Source organism: Pseudophryne corroboree, unplaced genomic scaffold, assembly GCF_028390025.1.
Source record: "Pseudophryne corroboree isolate aPseCor3 unplaced genomic scaffold, aPseCor3.hap2 scaffold_129, whole genome shotgun sequence".
Lineage (NCBI taxonomy): Eukaryota > Metazoa > Chordata > Amphibia > Anura > Myobatrachidae > Pseudophryne > Pseudophryne corroboree.
In genome coordinates this window covers 431,284-449,534 of record NW_026967915.1, presented here as the reverse complement: position 1 = coordinate 449,534, position 18,251 = coordinate 431,284, and the positions used below count along the sequence as shown (strand labels likewise).

The 18,251-nt window shown below is 34.9% G+C and overlaps 18 non-coding genes across 18 annotated transcripts; all 18 read left to right on the top strand.

The window, feature by feature from the left end:
* The first annotated feature begins 153 nt into the window (after nt 1–153).
* On the top strand, nt 154–226 carry TRNAR-CCU (transfer RNA arginine (anticodon CCU)). The gene has a single exon. It is a non-coding gene; the product is annotated as a tRNA-Arg (tRNA).
* A 906-nt stretch (nt 227–1,132) lies between these two features.
* Nucleotides 1,133–1,205, top strand: TRNAR-CCU (transfer RNA arginine (anticodon CCU)). Its single transcript has one exon. It is a non-coding gene; the product is annotated as a tRNA-Arg (tRNA).
* Nucleotides 1,206–2,079: 874 nt separating this feature from the next.
* On the top strand, nt 2,080–2,152 carry TRNAR-CCU (transfer RNA arginine (anticodon CCU)). Its single transcript has one exon. It is a non-coding gene; the product is annotated as a tRNA-Arg (tRNA).
* A 938-nt stretch (nt 2,153–3,090) lies between these two features.
* TRNAR-CCU (transfer RNA arginine (anticodon CCU)) lies at nt 3,091–3,163 on the top strand. The gene has a single exon. It is a non-coding gene; the product is annotated as a tRNA-Arg (tRNA).
* A 920-nt stretch (nt 3,164–4,083) lies between these two features.
* On the top strand, nt 4,084–4,156 carry TRNAR-CCU (transfer RNA arginine (anticodon CCU)). The gene has a single exon. It is a non-coding gene; the product is annotated as a tRNA-Arg (tRNA).
* Nucleotides 4,157–5,026: 870 nt separating this feature from the next.
* TRNAR-CCU (transfer RNA arginine (anticodon CCU)) lies at nt 5,027–5,099 on the top strand. Its single transcript has one exon. It is a non-coding gene; the product is annotated as a tRNA-Arg (tRNA).
* Nucleotides 5,100–5,981: 882 nt separating this feature from the next.
* On the top strand, nt 5,982–6,054 carry TRNAR-CCU (transfer RNA arginine (anticodon CCU)). Its single transcript has one exon. It is a non-coding gene; the product is annotated as a tRNA-Arg (tRNA).
* A 918-nt stretch (nt 6,055–6,972) lies between these two features.
* On the top strand, nt 6,973–7,045 carry TRNAR-UCU (transfer RNA arginine (anticodon UCU)). Its single transcript has one exon. It is a non-coding gene; the product is annotated as a tRNA-Arg (tRNA).
* A 1,857-nt stretch (nt 7,046–8,902) lies between these two features.
* Nucleotides 8,903–8,975, top strand: TRNAR-CCU (transfer RNA arginine (anticodon CCU)). The gene has a single exon. It is a non-coding gene; the product is annotated as a tRNA-Arg (tRNA).
* Nucleotides 8,976–10,822: 1,847 nt separating this feature from the next.
* Nucleotides 10,823–10,895, top strand: TRNAR-CCU (transfer RNA arginine (anticodon CCU)). The gene has a single exon. It is a non-coding gene; the product is annotated as a tRNA-Arg (tRNA).
* Nucleotides 10,896–11,797: 902 nt separating this feature from the next.
* On the top strand, nt 11,798–11,870 carry TRNAR-CCU (transfer RNA arginine (anticodon CCU)). The gene has a single exon. It is a non-coding gene; the product is annotated as a tRNA-Arg (tRNA).
* Nucleotides 11,871–12,724: 854 nt separating this feature from the next.
* Nucleotides 12,725–12,797, top strand: TRNAR-CCU (transfer RNA arginine (anticodon CCU)). The gene has a single exon. It is a non-coding gene; the product is annotated as a tRNA-Arg (tRNA).
* Nucleotides 12,798–13,679: 882 nt separating this feature from the next.
* On the top strand, nt 13,680–13,752 carry TRNAR-CCU (transfer RNA arginine (anticodon CCU)). Its single transcript has one exon. It is a non-coding gene; the product is annotated as a tRNA-Arg (tRNA).
* Nucleotides 13,753–14,647: 895 nt separating this feature from the next.
* On the top strand, nt 14,648–14,720 carry TRNAR-CCU (transfer RNA arginine (anticodon CCU)). Its single transcript has one exon. It is a non-coding gene; the product is annotated as a tRNA-Arg (tRNA).
* Nucleotides 14,721–15,388: 668 nt separating this feature from the next.
* TRNAR-CCU (transfer RNA arginine (anticodon CCU)) lies at nt 15,389–15,461 on the top strand. The gene has a single exon. It is a non-coding gene; the product is annotated as a tRNA-Arg (tRNA).
* Nucleotides 15,462–16,335: 874 nt separating this feature from the next.
* Nucleotides 16,336–16,408, top strand: TRNAR-CCU (transfer RNA arginine (anticodon CCU)). The gene has a single exon. It is a non-coding gene; the product is annotated as a tRNA-Arg (tRNA).
* A 660-nt stretch (nt 16,409–17,068) lies between these two features.
* TRNAR-CCU (transfer RNA arginine (anticodon CCU)) lies at nt 17,069–17,141 on the top strand. The gene has a single exon. It is a non-coding gene; the product is annotated as a tRNA-Arg (tRNA).
* Nucleotides 17,142–18,007: 866 nt separating this feature from the next.
* TRNAR-CCU (transfer RNA arginine (anticodon CCU)) lies at nt 18,008–18,080 on the top strand. Its single transcript has one exon. It is a non-coding gene; the product is annotated as a tRNA-Arg (tRNA).
* Nucleotides 18,081–18,251: the final 171 nt, after the last annotated feature.

Genomic DNA, 18,251 nt, shown 5'->3' with positions numbered 1-18,251 from the left:
GCATGATAATCCATACTGACAGCTCTGGATAGTACCAGCACATTTCTTGCTGGACTTGGTAATGCAAAGAACACAGTAAACAGCTTCACTTTTTCTCAAAAATAAATAAGTGACTATTAAAAACCTATCAGTCTTGAATGAGAAAGGCAGTAAGCCCCAGTGGCCTAATGGATAAAGCACTGGCCTCCTAAGCCAGGGATTGTGGGTTCAAGTCCCATCTGGGGTGGAACTCATTAAAGCAGCTGTGTCATCACTAGAGTTGATACTTTATCCTTGCTTCAACTGTACAACAGTCTTGTAGTGTTTAGATTGCAAAAACATGACCACAGAAGCTAAAAATGACATTTATTATAACATTGTTGTGGTATTTTTGTTTACTTTTCTATCACTGTGGAAAGCTTATTCAAGTGCCATCTGGCCTGCATGATCCTTTGTTGCTCATCATTCATCACCAAAAATGATTTTCTTTTTAAATTCTTATGACTGTACTGATTGTATTGAATAAAATCCACATCTAGCATAACTGTTTTATGCTGCAAAGTGCTCCAGTGGTGCAATTGGACAGCGCGTGGTACTTATAAGACAGTATCTGTTGAGCAATGTCAATGTTGTGAATTCAAGTCTCACCTGAAGCAGTTTTGTTTACAGTTTTTTCCCTTTTTCTTATGTCATTAGTCATTGATTATAATCTTCTACCTTAATATTTAATATGATATTACAAAGGATGGAAGAAAGAAAGAAAGAAAGAAAGAAAGAAAGAAAGAAAGAAAGAAAGAAAGAAAGAAAGAAAGAAAGAAAGAAAGAAAGAAAGAAAGAAAGAAAAAACACAAATATGATTGTAAATTTAAGTTGTCAGCACACATCTGCTTTGGTTCAAATGCACTGCATATCTTCCTTCAGTCAGCCAACAAAACAGCAATTGAAAAGATTAACACACTGTTGGTAAAGCAGTTGCAAGAAATAGTTTTTTTGCAATAGAGCATGATAATCCATACTGACAGCTCTGGATAGTACCAGCACATTTCTTGCTGGACTTGGTAATGCAAAGAACACAGTAAACAGGTTAACTCTTTCTCAAAAATAAATAATTGACTATTAAAAACATATCAGTCTTGAATGAGAAAGTCAGTAAGCCCCAGTGGCCTAATGGATAAGGCACTGGCCTCCTAAGCCAGGGATTGTGGGTTCAAGTCCCATCTGGGGTGGAACTCATTAAAGCAGCTGTGTCGTCACTAGAGTTGATATTTTATCCTTGCTTCAACTGTACAACAGTCTTGTAGTGTTTAGATTGCAAAAACATGACCACAGAAGCTAAAAATTACATTTATTATAACATTGTTGTGGTTTTTTTGTTTACTTTTCTATCACTGTGGAAAGCTTATTCAAGTGCCATCTGGCCTGCATGATCCTTTGTTGCTCATCATTCATCACCAAAAATGATTTTCTTTTTAAATTCTTATGACTGTACTGATTGTATTGAATCAAATCCACATCTAGCATAACTGTTTTATGCTGCACAGTGCTCCAGTGGTGCAATTGGACAGCGCGTGGTACTTATAAGACAATATCTGTTGAGCAATGTCAAGGTTGTGAATTCAAGTCTCACCTGAAGCAGTTTTGTTTACAGTTTTTTTTCTTTTTCTTATGTCATTAGTCATTGATTATAATCTTCTACCTTAATATTTAATATGATATTACAAAGGATGGAAGAAAGAAAGAAAGAAAGAAAGAAAGAAAGAAAGAAAGAAAGAAAGAAAGAAAGAAAGAAAGAACACAAATATGATTGTGAATTTAAGTTGTCAGCACACATCTGCTTTGGTTCAAATGCTCTGCATATCTTCCTTCAGTCAGCCAACAAAACAGCAATTGAAAAGATTAACACACTGTTGGTAAAGCAGTTGCATCAAATAGATTTTTTGCAATATAGCATGATAATCCATACTGACAGCTCTGGATAGTACCAGCACATTTCTTGCTGGACTTGGTAATGCAAAGAACACAGTAAACAGCTTCACTTTTTCTCAAAAATAAATAATTGACTATTAAAAACCTATCAGTCTTGAATGAGAAAGTCAGTAAGCCCCAGTGGCCTAATGGATAAGGCACTGGCCTCCTAAGCCAGGGATTGTGGGTTCAAGTCCCATCTGGGGTGGAACTCATTAAAGCAGCTGTGTCATCACTAGAGTTGATACTTTATCCTTGCTTCAACTGTACAACAGTCTTGTAGTGTTTAGATTGCAAAAACATGACCACAGAAGCTAAAAATGACATTTATTATAACATTGTTGTGGGTTTTTTGTTTACTTTTCTATCACTGTGAAAAGCTTATTCAAGTGCCATCTGGCATGCATGATCCTTTGTTGCTCATCATTCATCACCAAAAATGATTTTCTTTTTAAATTCTTATGACTGTACTGATTGTATTGAATAAAATCCACATCTAGCATAACTGTTTTATGCTGCACAGTGCTCCAGTGGTGCAATTGGACAGCGCGTGGTACTTATAAGACAGTATCTGTTGAGCAATGTCAAGGTTGTGAATTCAAGTCTCACCTGAAGCAGTTTTGTTTACAGTTTTTTCCTTTTTCTTATGTCATTAGTCATTGATTATAATCTTCTACCTTAATATTTAATATGATATTACAAAGGATGGAAGAAAGAAAGAAAGAAAGAAAGAAAGAGAGAAAGAAAGAAAGAAAGAAAGAAAGAAAAGAAAGAAAGAAAGAAAGAAAGAAAGAAAGAAAGAAAGAAAGAAAGAAAGAAAGAAAGAAAGAAAGAAAGAACACAAATATGATTGTGAATTTAAGTTGTCAGCACACATCTGCTTTGGTTCAAATGCACTGCATATCTTCCTTCAGTCAGCCAACAAAACAGCAATTGAAAAGATTAACACACTGTTGGTAAAGCAGTTGCATCAAATAGATTTTTTGCAATATAGCATGATAATCCATACTGACAGCTCTGGATAGTACCAGCACATTTCTTGCTGGACTTGGTAATGCAAAGAACACAGTAAACAGCTTCACTTTTTCTCAAAAATAAATAATTGACTATTAAAAACCTATCAGTCTTGAATGAGAAAATCAGTAAGCCCCAGTGGCCTAATGGATAAGGCACTGGCATCCTAAGCCAGGGATTGTGGGTTCAAGTCCCATCTGGGGTGGAACTCATTAAAGCAGCTGTGTCGTCACTAGAGTTGATATTTTATCCTTGCTTCAACTGTATAACAGTCTTGTAGTGTTTAGATTGCAAAAACATGACCACAGAAGCTAAAAATGACATTTATTATAACATTGTTGTGGTTTTTTTGTTTACTTTTCTATCACTGTGGAAAGCTTATTCAAGTGCCATCTGGCCTGCATGATCCTTTGTTGCTCATCATTCATCACCAAAAATGATTTTCTTTTTAAATTCTTATGACTGTACTGATTGTATTGAATAAAATCCACATCTAGCATAACTGTTTTATGCTGCAAAGTGCTCCAGTGGTGCAATTGGACAGCGCGTGGTACTTATAAGACAGTATCTGTTGAGCAATGTCAATGTTGTGAATTCAAGTCTCACCTGAAGCAGTTTTGTTTACAGTTTTTTTTTCCTTTTTCTTATGTCATTAGTCATTGATTATAATCTTCTACCTTAATATTTAATATAATATTACAAAGGATGGAAGAAAGAAAGAAAGAAAGAAAGAAAGAAAGAAAGAAAGAAAGAAAGAAAGAAAGAAAGAAAGAAAGAAAGAAAGAAAGAAAGAAAGAAAGAAAGAAAGAAAGAAAAAACACAAATATGATTGTAAATTTAAGTTGTCAGCACACATCTGCTTTGGTTCAAATGCACTGCATATCTTCCTTCAGTCAGCCAACAAAACAGCAATTGAAAAGATTAACACACTGTTGGTAAAGCAGTTGCATCAAATAGTTTTTTTGCAATAGAGCATGATAATCCATACTGACAGCTCTGGATAGTACCAGCACATTTCTTGCTGGACTTGGTAATGCAAAGAACACAGTAAACAGCTTCACTTTTTCTCAAAAATAAATAATTGACTATTAAAAACCTATCAGTCTTGAATGAGAAAGTCAGTAAGCCCCAGTGGCCTAATGGATAAGGCACTGGCCTCCTAAGCCAGGGATTGTGGGTTCAAGTCCCATCTGGGGTGGAACTCATTAAAGCAGCTGTGTCGTCACTAGAGTTGATACTTTATCCTTGCTTTAACTGTACAACAGTCTTGTAGTGTTAAGATTGCAAAAACATGACCACAAAAGCGAAATATGACATTTATTATAACATTGTTGTGGGTTTTTTGTTTACTTTTCTATCACTGTGAAAAGCTTATTCAAGTGCCATCTGGCATGCATGATCCTTTGTTGCTCATCATTCATCACCAAAAATGATTTTCTTTTTAAATTCTTATGACTGTACTGATTGTATTGAATCAAATCCACATCTAGCATAACTGTTTTATGCTGCACAGTGCTCCAGTGGTGCAATTGGACAGCGCGTGGTACTTATAAGACAGTATCTGTTGAGCAATGTCAAGGTTGTGAATTCAAGTCTCACCTGTAGCAGTTTTGTTTACAGTTTTTTTCCTTTTTCTTATGTCATTAGTCATTGATTATAATCTTCTACCTTAATATTTAATATGATATTACAAAGGATGGAAGAAAGAAAGAAAGAAAGAAAGAAAGAAAGAAAGAAAGAAAGAAAGAAAGAAGGAAAAAACACAAATATGATTGTAAATTTAAGTTGTCAGCACACATCTGCTTTGGTTCAAATGCACTGCACATCTTCCTTCAGTCAGCCAACAAAACAGCAATTGAAAAGATTAACACACTATTGGTAAAGCAGTTGCATCAAATAGTTTTTTTGCAATAGAGCATGATAATCCATACTGACAGCTCTGGAGAGTACCAGCACATTTCTTGCTGGACTTGGTAATGCAAAGAACACAGTAAACAGCTTCACTTTTTCTCAAAAATAAATAATTGACTATTAAAAACCTATCAGTCTTGATTGAGAAAGTCAGTAAGCCCCAGTGGCCTAATGGATAAGGCACTGGCCTCCTAAGCCAGGGATTGTGGGTTCAAGTCCCATCTGGGGTGGAACTCATTAAAGCAGCTGTGTCATCACTAGAGTTGATACTTTATCCTTGCTTCAACTGTACAACAGTCTTGTAGTGTTTAGATTGCAAAAACATGACCACAGAAGCTAAAAATGACATTTATTATAACATTGTTGTGGGTTTTTTGTTTACTTTTCTATCACTGTGAAAAGCTTATTCAAGTGCCATCTGGCATGCATGATCCTTTGTTGCTCATCATTCATCACCAAAAATGATTTTCTTTTTAAATTCTTATGACTGTACTGATTGTATTGAATAAAATCCACATCTAGCATAACTGTTTTATGCTGCAAAGTACTCCAGTGGTGCAATTGGACAGCGCGTGGTACTTATAAGACAGTATCTGTTGAGCAATGTCAAGGTTGTGAATTCAAGTCTCACCTGAAGCAGTTTTGTTTACAGTTTTTTTCCTTTTTCTTATGTCATTAGTCATTGATTATAATCTTCTACCTTAATATTTAATATGATATTACAAAGGATGAAAGAAAGAAAGAAAGAAAGAAAGAAAGAAAGAAAGAAAGAAAGAAAGAAAGAAAGAAAGAAAGAAAGAAAAAACACAAATATGATTGTGAATTTAAGTTGTCAGCACACATCTGCTTTGGTTCAAATGCACTGCATATCTTCCTTCAGTGAGCCAACAAAACAGCAATTGAAAAGATTAACACACTGTTGGTAAAGCAGTTGCATCAAATAGATTTTTTGCAATATAGCATGATAATCCATACTGACAGCTCTGGATAGTACCAGCACATTTCTTGCTGGACTTGGTAATGCAAAGAACACAGTAAACAGCTTCACTTTTTCTCAAAAATAAATAATTGACTATTAAAAACCTATCAGTCTTGAATGAGAAAGTCAGTAAGCCCCAGTGGCCTAATGGATAAGGCACTGGCCTCCTAAGCCAGGGATTGTGGGTTCAAGTCCCATCTGGGGTGGAACTCATTAAAGCAGCTGTGTCGTCACTAGAGTTGATATTTTATCCTTGCTTCAACTGTACAACAGTCTTGTAGTGTTTAGATTGCAAAAACATGACCACAGAAGCTAAAAATTACATTTATTATAACATTGTTGTGGTGTTTTTGTTTACTTTTCAATTACCGTGGAAAGCTTATTCAAGTGCCATCTGGCCTGCATGATCCTTTGTTGCTCATCATTCATCACCAAAAATGATTTTCTTTTTAAATTCTTATGACTGTACTGATTGTATTGAATAAAATCCACATCTAGCATAACTGTTTTATGCTGCAAAGTGCTCCAGTGGTGCAATTGGACAGCGCGTTGTACTTATAAGACAGTATCTGTTGAGCAATGTCAATGTTGTGAATTCAAGTCTCACCTGAAGCAGTTTTGTTTACAGTTTTTTTTCCTTTTTCTTATGTCATTAGTCATTGATTATAATCTTCTACCTTAATATTTAATATGATATTACAAAGGAAGGAAGAAAGAAAGAAAGAAAGAAAGAAAGAAAGAAAGAAAGAAAGAAAGAAAGAAAGAAATAAGAAAGAAAGAAAGAAAGAAAGAAAGAAAGAAAGAAAGAAAGAAAAAACACAAATATGATTGTAAATTTAAGTTGTCAGCACACATCTGCTTTGGTTCAAATGCACTGCATATCTTCCATCAGTCAGCCAACAAAACAGCAATTGAAAAGATTAACACACTGTTGGTAAAGCAGTTGCATCAAATAGTTTTTTTGCAATAGAGCATGATAATCCATACTGACAGCTCTGGATAGTACCAGCACATTTCTTGCTGGACTTGGTAATGCAAAGAACACAGTAAACAGCTTCACTTTTTCTCAAAAATAAATAATTGACTATTAAAAACCTATCAGTCTTGATTGAGAAAGTCAGTAAGCCCCAGTGGCCTAATGGATAAGGCACTGGCCTTCTAAGCCAGGGATTGTGGGTTCAAGTCCCATCTTGGGTGGAACTCATTAAAGCAGCTGTGTCGTCACTAGAGTTGATACTTTATCCTTGCTTCAACTGTACAACGGTCTTGTAGTGTTTAGATTGCAAAAACATGACCACAGAAGCTAAAAATGACATTTATTATAACATTGTTGTGGGTTTTTTGTTTACTTTTCTATCACTGTGAAAAGCTTATTCAAGTGCCATCTGGCATGCATGATCCTTTGTTGCTCATCATTCATCACCAAAAATGATTTTCTTTTTAAATTCTTATGACTGTACTGATTGTATTGAATAAAATCCACATCTAGCATAACTGTTTTATGCTGCACAGTGCTCCAGTGGTGCAATTGGACAGCGTGTGGTACTTATAATACAGTATCTGTTGAGCAATGTCAAGGTTGTGAATTCAAGTCTCACCTGAAGCAGTTTTGTTTACAGTTTTTTTCCTTTTTCTTATGTCATTAGTCATTGATTATAATCTTCTACCTTAATATTTAATATGATATTACAAAGGATGGAAGAAAGAAAGAAAGAGAAAAAGAAAGAAAGAAAGAAAGAAAGAAAGAAAGAAAGAAAGAAAGAAAGAAAGAAAGAAAGAAAGAAAGAAAAAACACAAATATGATTGTAAATTTAAGTTGTCAGCACACATCTGCTTTGGTTCAAATGCACTGCATATCTTCCTTCAGTGAGCCAACAAAACAGCAATTGAAAAGATTAACACACTGTTGGTAAAGCAGTTGCATCAAATAGATTTTTTGCAATATAGCATGATAATCCATACTGACAGCTCTGGATAGTACCAGCACATTTCTTGCTGGACTTGGTAATGCAAAGAACACAGTAAACAGCTTCACTTTTTCTCAAAAATAAATAATTGACTATTAAAAACATATCAGTCTTGAATGAGAAAGTCAGTAAGCCCCAGTGGCCTAATGGATAAGGCACTGGTCACCTACGCCAGGGATTGTGGGTTCAAGTCCCATCTGGGGTGGAACTCATTAAAGCAGCTGTGTCATCACTAGAGTTGATACTTTATCCTTGCTTCAACTGTACAACAGTCTTGTAGTGTTTAGATTGCAAAAACATGCCCACAGAAGCTAAAAATGACATTTATTATAACATTGTTGTGGGTTTTTTGTTTACTTTTCTATCACTGTGAAAAGCTTATTCAAATGCCATCTGGCATGCATGATCCTTTGTTGCTCATCATTCATCACCAAAAATGATTTTCTTTGTAAATTCTTATGACTGTACTGATTGTATTGAATAAAATCCACATCTAGCATAACTGTTTTATGCTGCACAGTGCTCCAGTGGTGCAATTGGACAGCGCGTGGTACTTATAAGACAGTATCTGTTGAGCAATGTCAAGGTTGTGAATTCAAGTCTCACCTGAAGCAGTTTTGTTTACAGTTTTTTTCCTTTTTCTTATGTCATTAGTCATTGATTATAATCTTCTACCTTAATATTTAATATGATATTACAAAGGATGGAAGAAAGAAAGAAAGAAAGAAAGAAAGAAAGAAAGAAAGAAAGAAAGAAAGAAAGAAAGAAAGAAAGAAAAAACACAAATATGATTGTAAATTTAAGTTGTCAGCACACATCTGCTTTGGTTCAAATGCACTGCATATCTTCCTTCAGTCAGCCAACAAAACAGCAATTGAAAAGATTAACACACTGTTGGTAAAGCAGTTGCATCAAATAGTTTTTTTGCAATAGAGCATGATAATCCATACTGACAGCTCTGGATAGTACCAGCACATTTCTTGCTGGACTTGGTAATGCAAAGAACACAGTAAACAGGTTAACTTTTTCTCAAAAATAAATAATTGACTATTAAAAACATATCAGTCTTGAATGAGAAAGTCAGTAAGCCCCAGTGGCCTAATGGATAAGGCACTGGCCTCCTAAGCCAGGGATTGTGGGTTCAAGTCCCATCTGGGGTAGAACTCATTAAAGCAGCTGTGTCGTCACTAGAGTTGATATTTTATCCTTGCTTCAACTGTACAACAGTCTTGTAGTGTTTAGATTGCAAAAACATGACCACAGAAGCTAAAAATTACATTTATTATAACATTGTTGTGGTTTTTTTGTTTACTTTTCTATCACTGTGGAAAGCTTATTCAAGTGCCATCTGGCCTGCATGATCCTTTGTTGCTCATCATTCATCACCAAAAATGATTTTCTTTTTAAATTCTTATGACTGTACTGATTGTATTGAATAAAATCCACATCTAGCATAACTGTTTTATGCTGCACAGTGCTCCAGTGGTGCAATTGGACAGCGCGTGGTACTTATAAGACAGTATCTGTTGAGCAATGTCAAGGTTGTGAATTCAAGTCTCACCTGAAGCAGTTTTGTTTACAGTTTTTTTTCTTTTTCTTATGTCATTAGTCATTGATTATAATCTTCTACCTTAATATTTAATATGATATTACAAAGGATGGAAGAAAGAAAGAAAGAGAAAAAGAAAGAAAGAAAGAAAGAAAGAAAGAAAGAAAGAAAGAAAGAAAGAAAGAAAGAAAGAAAGAAAGAAAAAACACAAATATGATTGTAAATTTAAGTTGTCAGCACACATCTGCTTTGGTTCAAATGCACTGCATATCTTCCTTCAGTCAGCCAACAAAACAGCAATTGAAAAGATTAACACACTGTTGGTAAAGCAGTTGCATCAAATAGTTTTTTTGCAATAGAGCATGATAATCCATACTGACAGCTCTGGATAGTACCAGCACATTTCTTGCTGGACTTGGTAATGCAAAGAACACAGTAAACAGCTTCACTTTTTCTCAAAAATAAATAATTGACTATTAAAAACATATCAGTCTTGAATGAGAAAGTCAGTAAGCCCCAGTGGCCTAATGGATAAGGCACTGGTCACCTAAGCCAGGGATTGTGGGTTCAAGTCCCATCTGGGGTGGAACTCATTAAAGCAGCTGTGTCATCACTAGAGTTGATACTTTATCCTTGCTTCAACTGTACAACAGTCTTGTAGTGTTTAGATTGCAAAAACATGACCACAGAAGCTAAAAATGACATCTATTATAACATTGTTGTGGGTTTTTTGTTTACTTTTCTATCACTGTGAAAAGCTTATTCAAATGCCATCTGGCATGCATGATCCTTTGTTGCTCATCATTCATCACCAAAAATGATTTTCTTTTTAAATTCTTATGACTGTACTGATTGTATTGAATAAAATCCACATCTAGCATAACTGTGTTATGCTGCACAGTGCTCCAGTGGTGCAATTGGACAGCGCGTGGTACTTATAAGACAGTATCTGTTGAGCAATGTCAAGGTTGTGAATTCAAGTCTCACCTGAAGCAGTTTTGTTTACAGTTTTTTTCCTTTTTCTTATGTCATTAGTCATTGATTATAATCTTCTACCTTAATATTTAATATGATATTACAAAGGATGGAAGAAAGAAAGAAAGAAAGAAAGAAAGAAAGAAAGAAAGAAAGAAAGAAAGAAAGAAAAAACACAAATATGATTGTAAATTTAAGTTGTCAGCACACATCTGCTTTGGTTCAAATGCACTGCATATTTCTTTCTTCAGTCAGCCAACAAAACAGCAATTGAAAAGATTAACACACTGTTGGTAAAGCAGTTGCATCAAATAGTTTTTTTGCAATAGAGCATGATAATCCATACTGACAGCTCTGGATAGTACCAGCACATTTCTTGCTGGACTTGGTAATGCAAAGAACACAGTAAACAGGTTAACTTTATCTCAAAAATAAATAATTGACTATTAAAAACATATCAGTCTTGAGTGAGAAAGTCAGTAAGCCCCAGTGGCCTAATGGATAAGGCACTGGCCTCCTAAGCCAGGGATTGTGGGTTCAAGTCCCATCTGGGGTGGAACTCATTAAAGCAGCTGTGTCGTCACTAGAGTTGATATTTTATCCTTGCTTCAACTGTACAACAGTCTTGTAGTGTTTAGATTGCAAAAACATGACCACAGAAGCTAAAAATTACATTTATTATAACATTGTTGTGGTATTTTTGTTTACTTTTCTATCACTGTGGAAAGCTTATTCAAGTGCCATCTGGCCTGCATGATCCTTTGTTGCTCATCATTCATCACCAAAAATGATTTTCTTTTTAAATTCTTATGACTGTACTGATTGTATTGAATAAAATCCACATCTAGCATAACTGTTTTATGCTGCAAAGTGCTCCAGTGGTGCAATTGGACAGCGCGTGGTACTTATAAGACAGTATCTGTTGAGCAATGTCAATGTTGTGAATTCAAGTCTCACCTGAAGCAGTTTTGTTTACAGTTTTTTCCCTTTTTCTTATGTCATTAGTCATTGATTATAATCTTCTACCTTAATATTTAATATGATATTACAAAGGATGGAAGAAAGAAAGAAAGAAAGAAAGAAAGAAAGAAAGAAAGAAAGAAAGAAAGAAAGAAAGAAAGAAAGAAAGAAAGAAAGAAAGAAAGAAAAAACACAAATATGATTGTAAATTTAAGTTGTCAGCACACATCTGCTTTGGTTCAAATGCACTGCATATCTTCCTTCAGTCAGCCAACAAAACAGCAATTGAAAAGATTAACACACTGTTGGTAAAGCAGTTGCAAGAAATAGTTTTTTTGCAATAGAGCATGATAATCCATACTGACAGCTCTGGATAGTACCAGCACATTTCTTGCTGGACTTGGTAATGCAAAGAACACAGTAAACAGGTTAACTCTTTCTCAAAAATAAATAATTGACTATTAAAAACATATCAGTCTTGAATGAGAAAGTCAGTAAGCCCCAGTGGCCTAATGGATAAGGCACTGGCCTCCTAAGCCAGGGATTGTGGGTTCAAGTCCCATCTGGGGTGGAACTCATTAAAGCAGCTGTGTCGTCACTAGAGTTGATATTTTATCCTTGCTTCAACTGTACAACAGTCTTGTAGTGTTTAGATTGCAAAAACATGACCACAGAAGCTAAAAATTACATTTATTATAACATTGTTGTGGTTTTTTTGTTTACTTTTCTATCACTGTGGAAAGCTTATTCAAGTGCCATCTGGCCTGCATGATCCTTTGTTGCTCATCATTCATCACCAAAAATGATTTTCTTTTTAAATTCTTATGACTGTACTGATTGTATTGAATCAAATCCACATCTAGCATAACTGTTTTATGCTGCACAGTGCTCCAGTGGTGCAATTGGACAGCGCGTGGTACTTATAAGACAATATCTGTTGAGCAATGTCAAGGTTGTGAATTCAAGTCTCACCTGAAGCAGTTTTGTTTACAGTTTTTTTTCTTTTTCTTATGTCATTAGTCATTGATTATAATCTTCTACCTTAATATTTAATATGATATTACAAAGGATGGAAGAAAGAAAGAAAGAAAGAAAGAAAGAAAGAAAGAAAGAAAAAACACAAATATGATTGTAAATTTAAGTTGTCAGCACACATCTGCTTTGGTTCAAATGCACTGCATATCTTCCTTCAGTCAGCCAACAAAACAGCAATTGAAAAGATTAACACACTGTTGGTAAAGCAGTTGCATCAAATAGTTTTTTTGCAATAGAGCATGATAATCCATACTGACAGCTCTGGATAGTACCAGCACATTTCTTGCTGGACTTGGTAATGCAAAGAACACAGTAAACAGCTTCACTTTTTCTCAAAAATAAATAATTGACTATTAAAAACATATCAGTCTTGAATGAGAAAGTCAGTAAGCCCCAGTGGCCTAATGGATAAGGCACTGGCCTCCTAAGCCAGGGATTGTGGGTTCAAGTCCCATCTGGGGTGGAACTCATTAAAGCAGCTGTGTCATCACTAGAGTTGATACTTTATCCTTGCTTCAACTGTACAACAGTCTTGTAGTGTTTAGATTGCAAAAACATGACCACAGAAGCTAAAAATGACATTTATTATAACATTGTTGTGGGTTTTTTGTTTACTTTTCTATCACTGTGAAAAGCATATTCAAATGCCATCTGGCATGCATGATCCTTTGTTGCTCATCATTCATCACCAAAAATGATTTTCTTTTTAAATTCTTATGACTGTACTGATTGTATTGAATAAAATCCACATCTAGCATAACTGTTTTATGCTGCACAGTGCTCCAGTGGTGCAATTGGACAGCGCGTGGTACTTATAAGACAGTATCTGTTGAGCAATGTCAAGGTTGTGAATTCAAGTCTCACCTGAAGCAGTTTTGTTTACAGTTTTTTTCCTTTTTCTTATGTCATTAGTCATTGATTATAATCTTCTACCTTAATATTTAATATGATATTACAAAGGATGGAAGAAAGAAAGAAAGAAAGAAAGAAAGAAAGAAAGAAAGAAAGAAAGAAAGAAAGAAAGAAAGAAAGAAAAAACACAAATATGATTGTAAATTTAAGTTGTCAGCACACATCTGCTTTGGTTCAAATGCACTGCATATCTTCCTTCAGTCAGCCAACAAAATAGCAATTGAAAAGATTAACACACTGTTGGTAAAGCAGTTGCATCAAATAGTTTTTTTGCAATAGAGCATGATAATCCATACTGACAGCTCTGGATAGTACCAGCACATTTCTTGCTGGACTTGGTAATGCAAAGAACACAGTAAACAGGTTAACTTTATCTCAAAAATAAATAATTGACTATTAAAAACATATCAGTCTTGAATGAGAAAGTCAGTAAGCCCCAGTGGCCTAATGGATAAGGCACTGGCCTCCTAAGCCAGGGATTGTGGGTTCAAGTCCCATCTGGGGTGGAACTCATTAAAGCAGCTGTGTCGTCACTAGAGTTGATATTTTATCCTTGCTTCAACTGTACAACAGTCTTGTAGTGTTTAGATTGCAAAAACATGACCACAGAAGCTAAAAATTACATTTATTATAACATTGTTGTGGTTTTTTTGTTTACTTTTCTATCACTGTGGAAAGCTTATTCAAGTGCCATCTGGCCTGCATGATCCTTTGTTGCTCATCATTCATCACCAAAAATGATTTTCTTTTTAAATTCTTATGACTGTACTGATTGTATTGAATAAAATCCACATCTAGCATAACTGTTTTATGCTGCAAAGTGCTCCAGTGGTGCAATTGGACAGCGCGTGGTACTTATAAGACAGTATCTGTTGAGCAATGTCAATGTTGTGAATTCAAGTCTCACCTGAAGCAGTTTTGTTTACAGTTTTTTTTCCTTTTTCTTATGTCATTAGTCATTGATTATAATCTTCTACCTTAATATTTAATATGATATTACAAAGGATGGAAGAAAGAAAGAAAGAAAGAAAGAAAGAAAGAAAGAAAGAAAGAAAGAAAGAAAGAAAGAAAGAAAGAAAGAAAGAAAGAAAAAACACAAATATGATTGTAAATTTAAGTTGTCAGCACACATCTGCTTTGGTTCAAATGCACTGCATATCTTCCTTCAGTCAGCCAACAAAACAGCAATTGAAAAGATTAACACACTGTTGGTAAAGCAGTTGCATCAAATAGTTTTTTTGCAATAGAGCATGATAATCCATACTGACAGCTCTGGATAGTACCAGCACATTTCTTGCTGGACTTGGTAATGCAAAGAACACAGTAAACAGCTTCACTTTTTCTCAAAAATAAATAATTGACTATTAAAAACCTATCAGTCTTGAATGAGAAAGTCAGTAAGCCCCAGTGGCCTAATGGATAAGGCACTGGCCTCCTAAGCCAGGGATTGTGGGTTCAAGTCCCATCTGGGGTGGAGCTCATTAAAGCAGCTGTGTCGTCACTAGAGTTGATACTTTATCCTTGCTTCAACTGTACAACAGTCTTGTAGTGTTTAGATTGCAAAAACATGACCACAGAAGCGAAAAATGACATTTATTATAACATTGTTGTGGGTTTTTTGTTTACTTTTCTATCACTGTGAAAAGCTTATTCAAGTGCCATCTGGCATGCATGATCCTTTGTTGCTCATCATTCATCACCAAAAATGATTTTCTTTTTAAATTCTTATGACTGTACTGATTGTATTGAATCAAATCCACATCTAGCATAACTGTTTTATGCTGCAAAGTGCTCCAGTGGTGCAATTGGACAGCGTGTGGTACTTATAAGACAGTATCTGTTGAGCAATGTCAAGGTTGTGAATTCAAGTCTCACCTGAAGCAGTTTTGTTTACAGTTTTTTTCCTTTTTCTTATGTCATTAGTCATTGATTATAATCTTCTACCTTAATATTTAATATGATATTACAAAGGATGGAAGAAAGAAAGAAAGAAAGAAAGAAAGAAAGAAAGAAAGAAAGAAAGAAAGAAAGAAAGAAAGAAAGAAAGAAAGAAAGAAAGAAAGAAAGAAAGAAAGAAAGAAAGAAAGAAAGAAAGAAAGAAAGAAAGAAAGAAAGAAAGAAAGAAAGAAAGAAAAAAAGAAAGCCCCAGTGGCCTAATGGATAAGGCACTGGCCTCCTAAGCCAGGGATTGTGGGTTCAAGTCCCATCTGGGGTGGAACTCATTAAAGCAGCTGTGTCGTCACTAGAGTTGATACTTTATCCTTGCTTCAACTGTACAACAGTCTTGTAGTGTTTAGATTGCAAAAACATGACCACAGAAGCTAAAAATTACATTTATTATAACATTGTTGTGGTTTTTTTGTTTACTTTTCTATCACTGTGGAAAGCTTATTCAAGTGCCATCTGGCCTGCATGATCCTTTGTTGCTCATCATTCATCACCAAAAATGATTTTCTTTTTAAATTCTTATGACTGTACTGATTGTATTGAATAAAATCCACATCTAGCATAACTGTTTTATGCTGCAAAGTGCTCCAGTGGTGCAATTGGACAGCGCGTGGTACTTATAAGACAGTATCTGTTGAGCAATGTCAATGTTGTGAATTCAAGTCTCACCTGAAGCAGTTTTGTTTACAGTTTTTTTCCTTTTTCTTATGTCATTAGTCATTGATTATAATCTTCTACCTTAATATTTAATATGATATTACAAAGGATGGAAGAAAGAAAGAAAGAAAGAAAGAAAGAAAGAAAGAAAGAAAGAAAGAAAGAAAGAAAGAAAAAACACAAATATGATTGTAAATTTAAGTTGTCAGCACACATCTGCTTTGGTTCAAATGCACTGCATATCTTCCTTCAGTCAGCCAACAAAACAGCAATTGAAAAGATTAACACACTGTTGGTAAAGCAGTTGCATCAAATAGTTTTTTTGCAATAGAGCATGATAATCCATACTGACAGCTCTGGATAGTACCAGCACATTTCTTGCTGGACTTGGTAATGCAAAGAACACAGTAAACAGCTTCACTTTTTCTCAAAAATAAATAATTGACTATTAAAAACCTATCAGTCTTGAATGAGAAAGTCAGTAAGCCCCAGTGGCCTAATGGATAAGGCACTGGCCTCCTAAGCCAGGGATTGTGGGTTCAAGTCCCATCTGGGGTGGAGCTCATTAAAGCAGCTGTGTCGTCACTAGAGTTGATACTTTATCCTTGCTTCAACTGTACAACAGTCTTGTAGTGTTTAGATTGCAAAAACATGACCACAGAAGCGAAAAATGACATTTATTATAACATTGTTGTGGGTTTTTTGTTTACTTTTCTATCACTGTGAAAAGCTTATTCAAGTGCCATCTGGCATGCATGATCCTTTGTTGCTCATCATTCATCACCAAAAATGATTTTCTTTTTAAATTCTTATGACTGTACTGATTGTATTGAATAAAATCCACATCTAGCATAACTGTTTTATGCTGCAAAGTGCTCCAGTGGTGCAATTGGACAGCGTGTGGTACTTATAAGACAGTATCTGTTGAGCAATGTCAAGGTTGTGAATTCAAGTCTCACCTGAAGCAGTTTTGTTTACAGTTTTTTTCCTTTTTCTTATGTCATTAGTCATTGATTATAATCTTCTACCTTAATATTTAATATGATATTACAAAGGATGGAAGAAAGAAAGAAAGAAAGAAAGAAAGAAAGAAAGAAAGAAAGAAAGAAAGAAAGAAAGAAAGAAAGAAAGAAAGAAAGAAAGAAAGAAAGAAAGAAAGAAAGAAAGAAAGAAAGAAAGAAAGAAAGAAAGAAAGAAAGAAAGAAAGAAAAAAAGAAAGCCCCAGTGGCCTAATGGATAAGGCACTGGCCTCCTAAGCCAGGGATTGTGGGTTCAAGTCCCATCTGGGGTGGAACTCATTAAAGCAGCTGTGTCGTCACTAGAGTTGATATTTTATCCTTGCTTCAACTGTACAACAGTCTTGTAGTGTTTAGATTGCAAAAACATGACCACAGAAGCTAAAAATTACATTTATTATAACATTGTTGTGGTATTTTTGTTTACTTTTCTATCACTGTGGAAAGCTTATTCAAGTGCCATCTGGCCTGCATGATCCTTTGTTGCTCATCATTCATCACCAAAAATGATTTTCTTTTTAAATTCTTATGACTGTACTGATTGTATTGAATAAAATCCACATCTAGCATAACTGTTTTATGCTGCAAAGTGCTCCAGTGGTGCAATTGGACAGCGCGTGGTACTTATAAGACAGTATCTGTTGAGCAATGTCAATGTTGTGAATTCAAGTCTCACCTGAAGCAGTTTTGTTTACAGTTTTTTTCCTTTTTCTTATGTCATTAGTCATTGATTATAATCTTCTACCTTAATATTTAATATGATATTACAAAGGATGGAAGAAAGAAAGAAAGAAAGAAAGAAAGAAAGAAAGAAAGAAAGAAAGAAAGAAAAAACACAAATATGATTGTAAATTTAAGTTGTCAGCACACATCTGCTTTGGTTCAAATGCACTGCATATCTTCCTTCAGTCAGCCAACAAAACAGCAATTGAAAAGATTAACACACTGTTGGTAAAGCAGTTGCAAGAAATAGTTTTTTTGCAATAGAGCATGATAATCCATACTGACAGCTCTGGATAGTACCAGCACATTTCTTGCTGGACTTGGTAATGCAAAGAACACAGTAAACAGGTTAACTCTTTCTCAAAAATAAATAATTGACTATTAAAAACATATCAGTCTTGAATGAGAAAGTCAGTAAGCCCCAGTGGCCTAATGGATAAGGCACTGGCCTCCTAAGCCAGGGATTGTGGGTTCAAGTCCCATCTGGGGTGGAACTCATTAAAGCAGCTGTGTCGTCACTAGAGTTGATATTTTATCCTTGCTTCAACTGTACAACAGTCTTGTAGTGTTTAGATTGCAAAAACATGACCACAGAAGCTAAAAATTACATTTATTATAACATTGTTGTGGTTTTTTTGTTTACTTTTCTATCACTGTGGAAA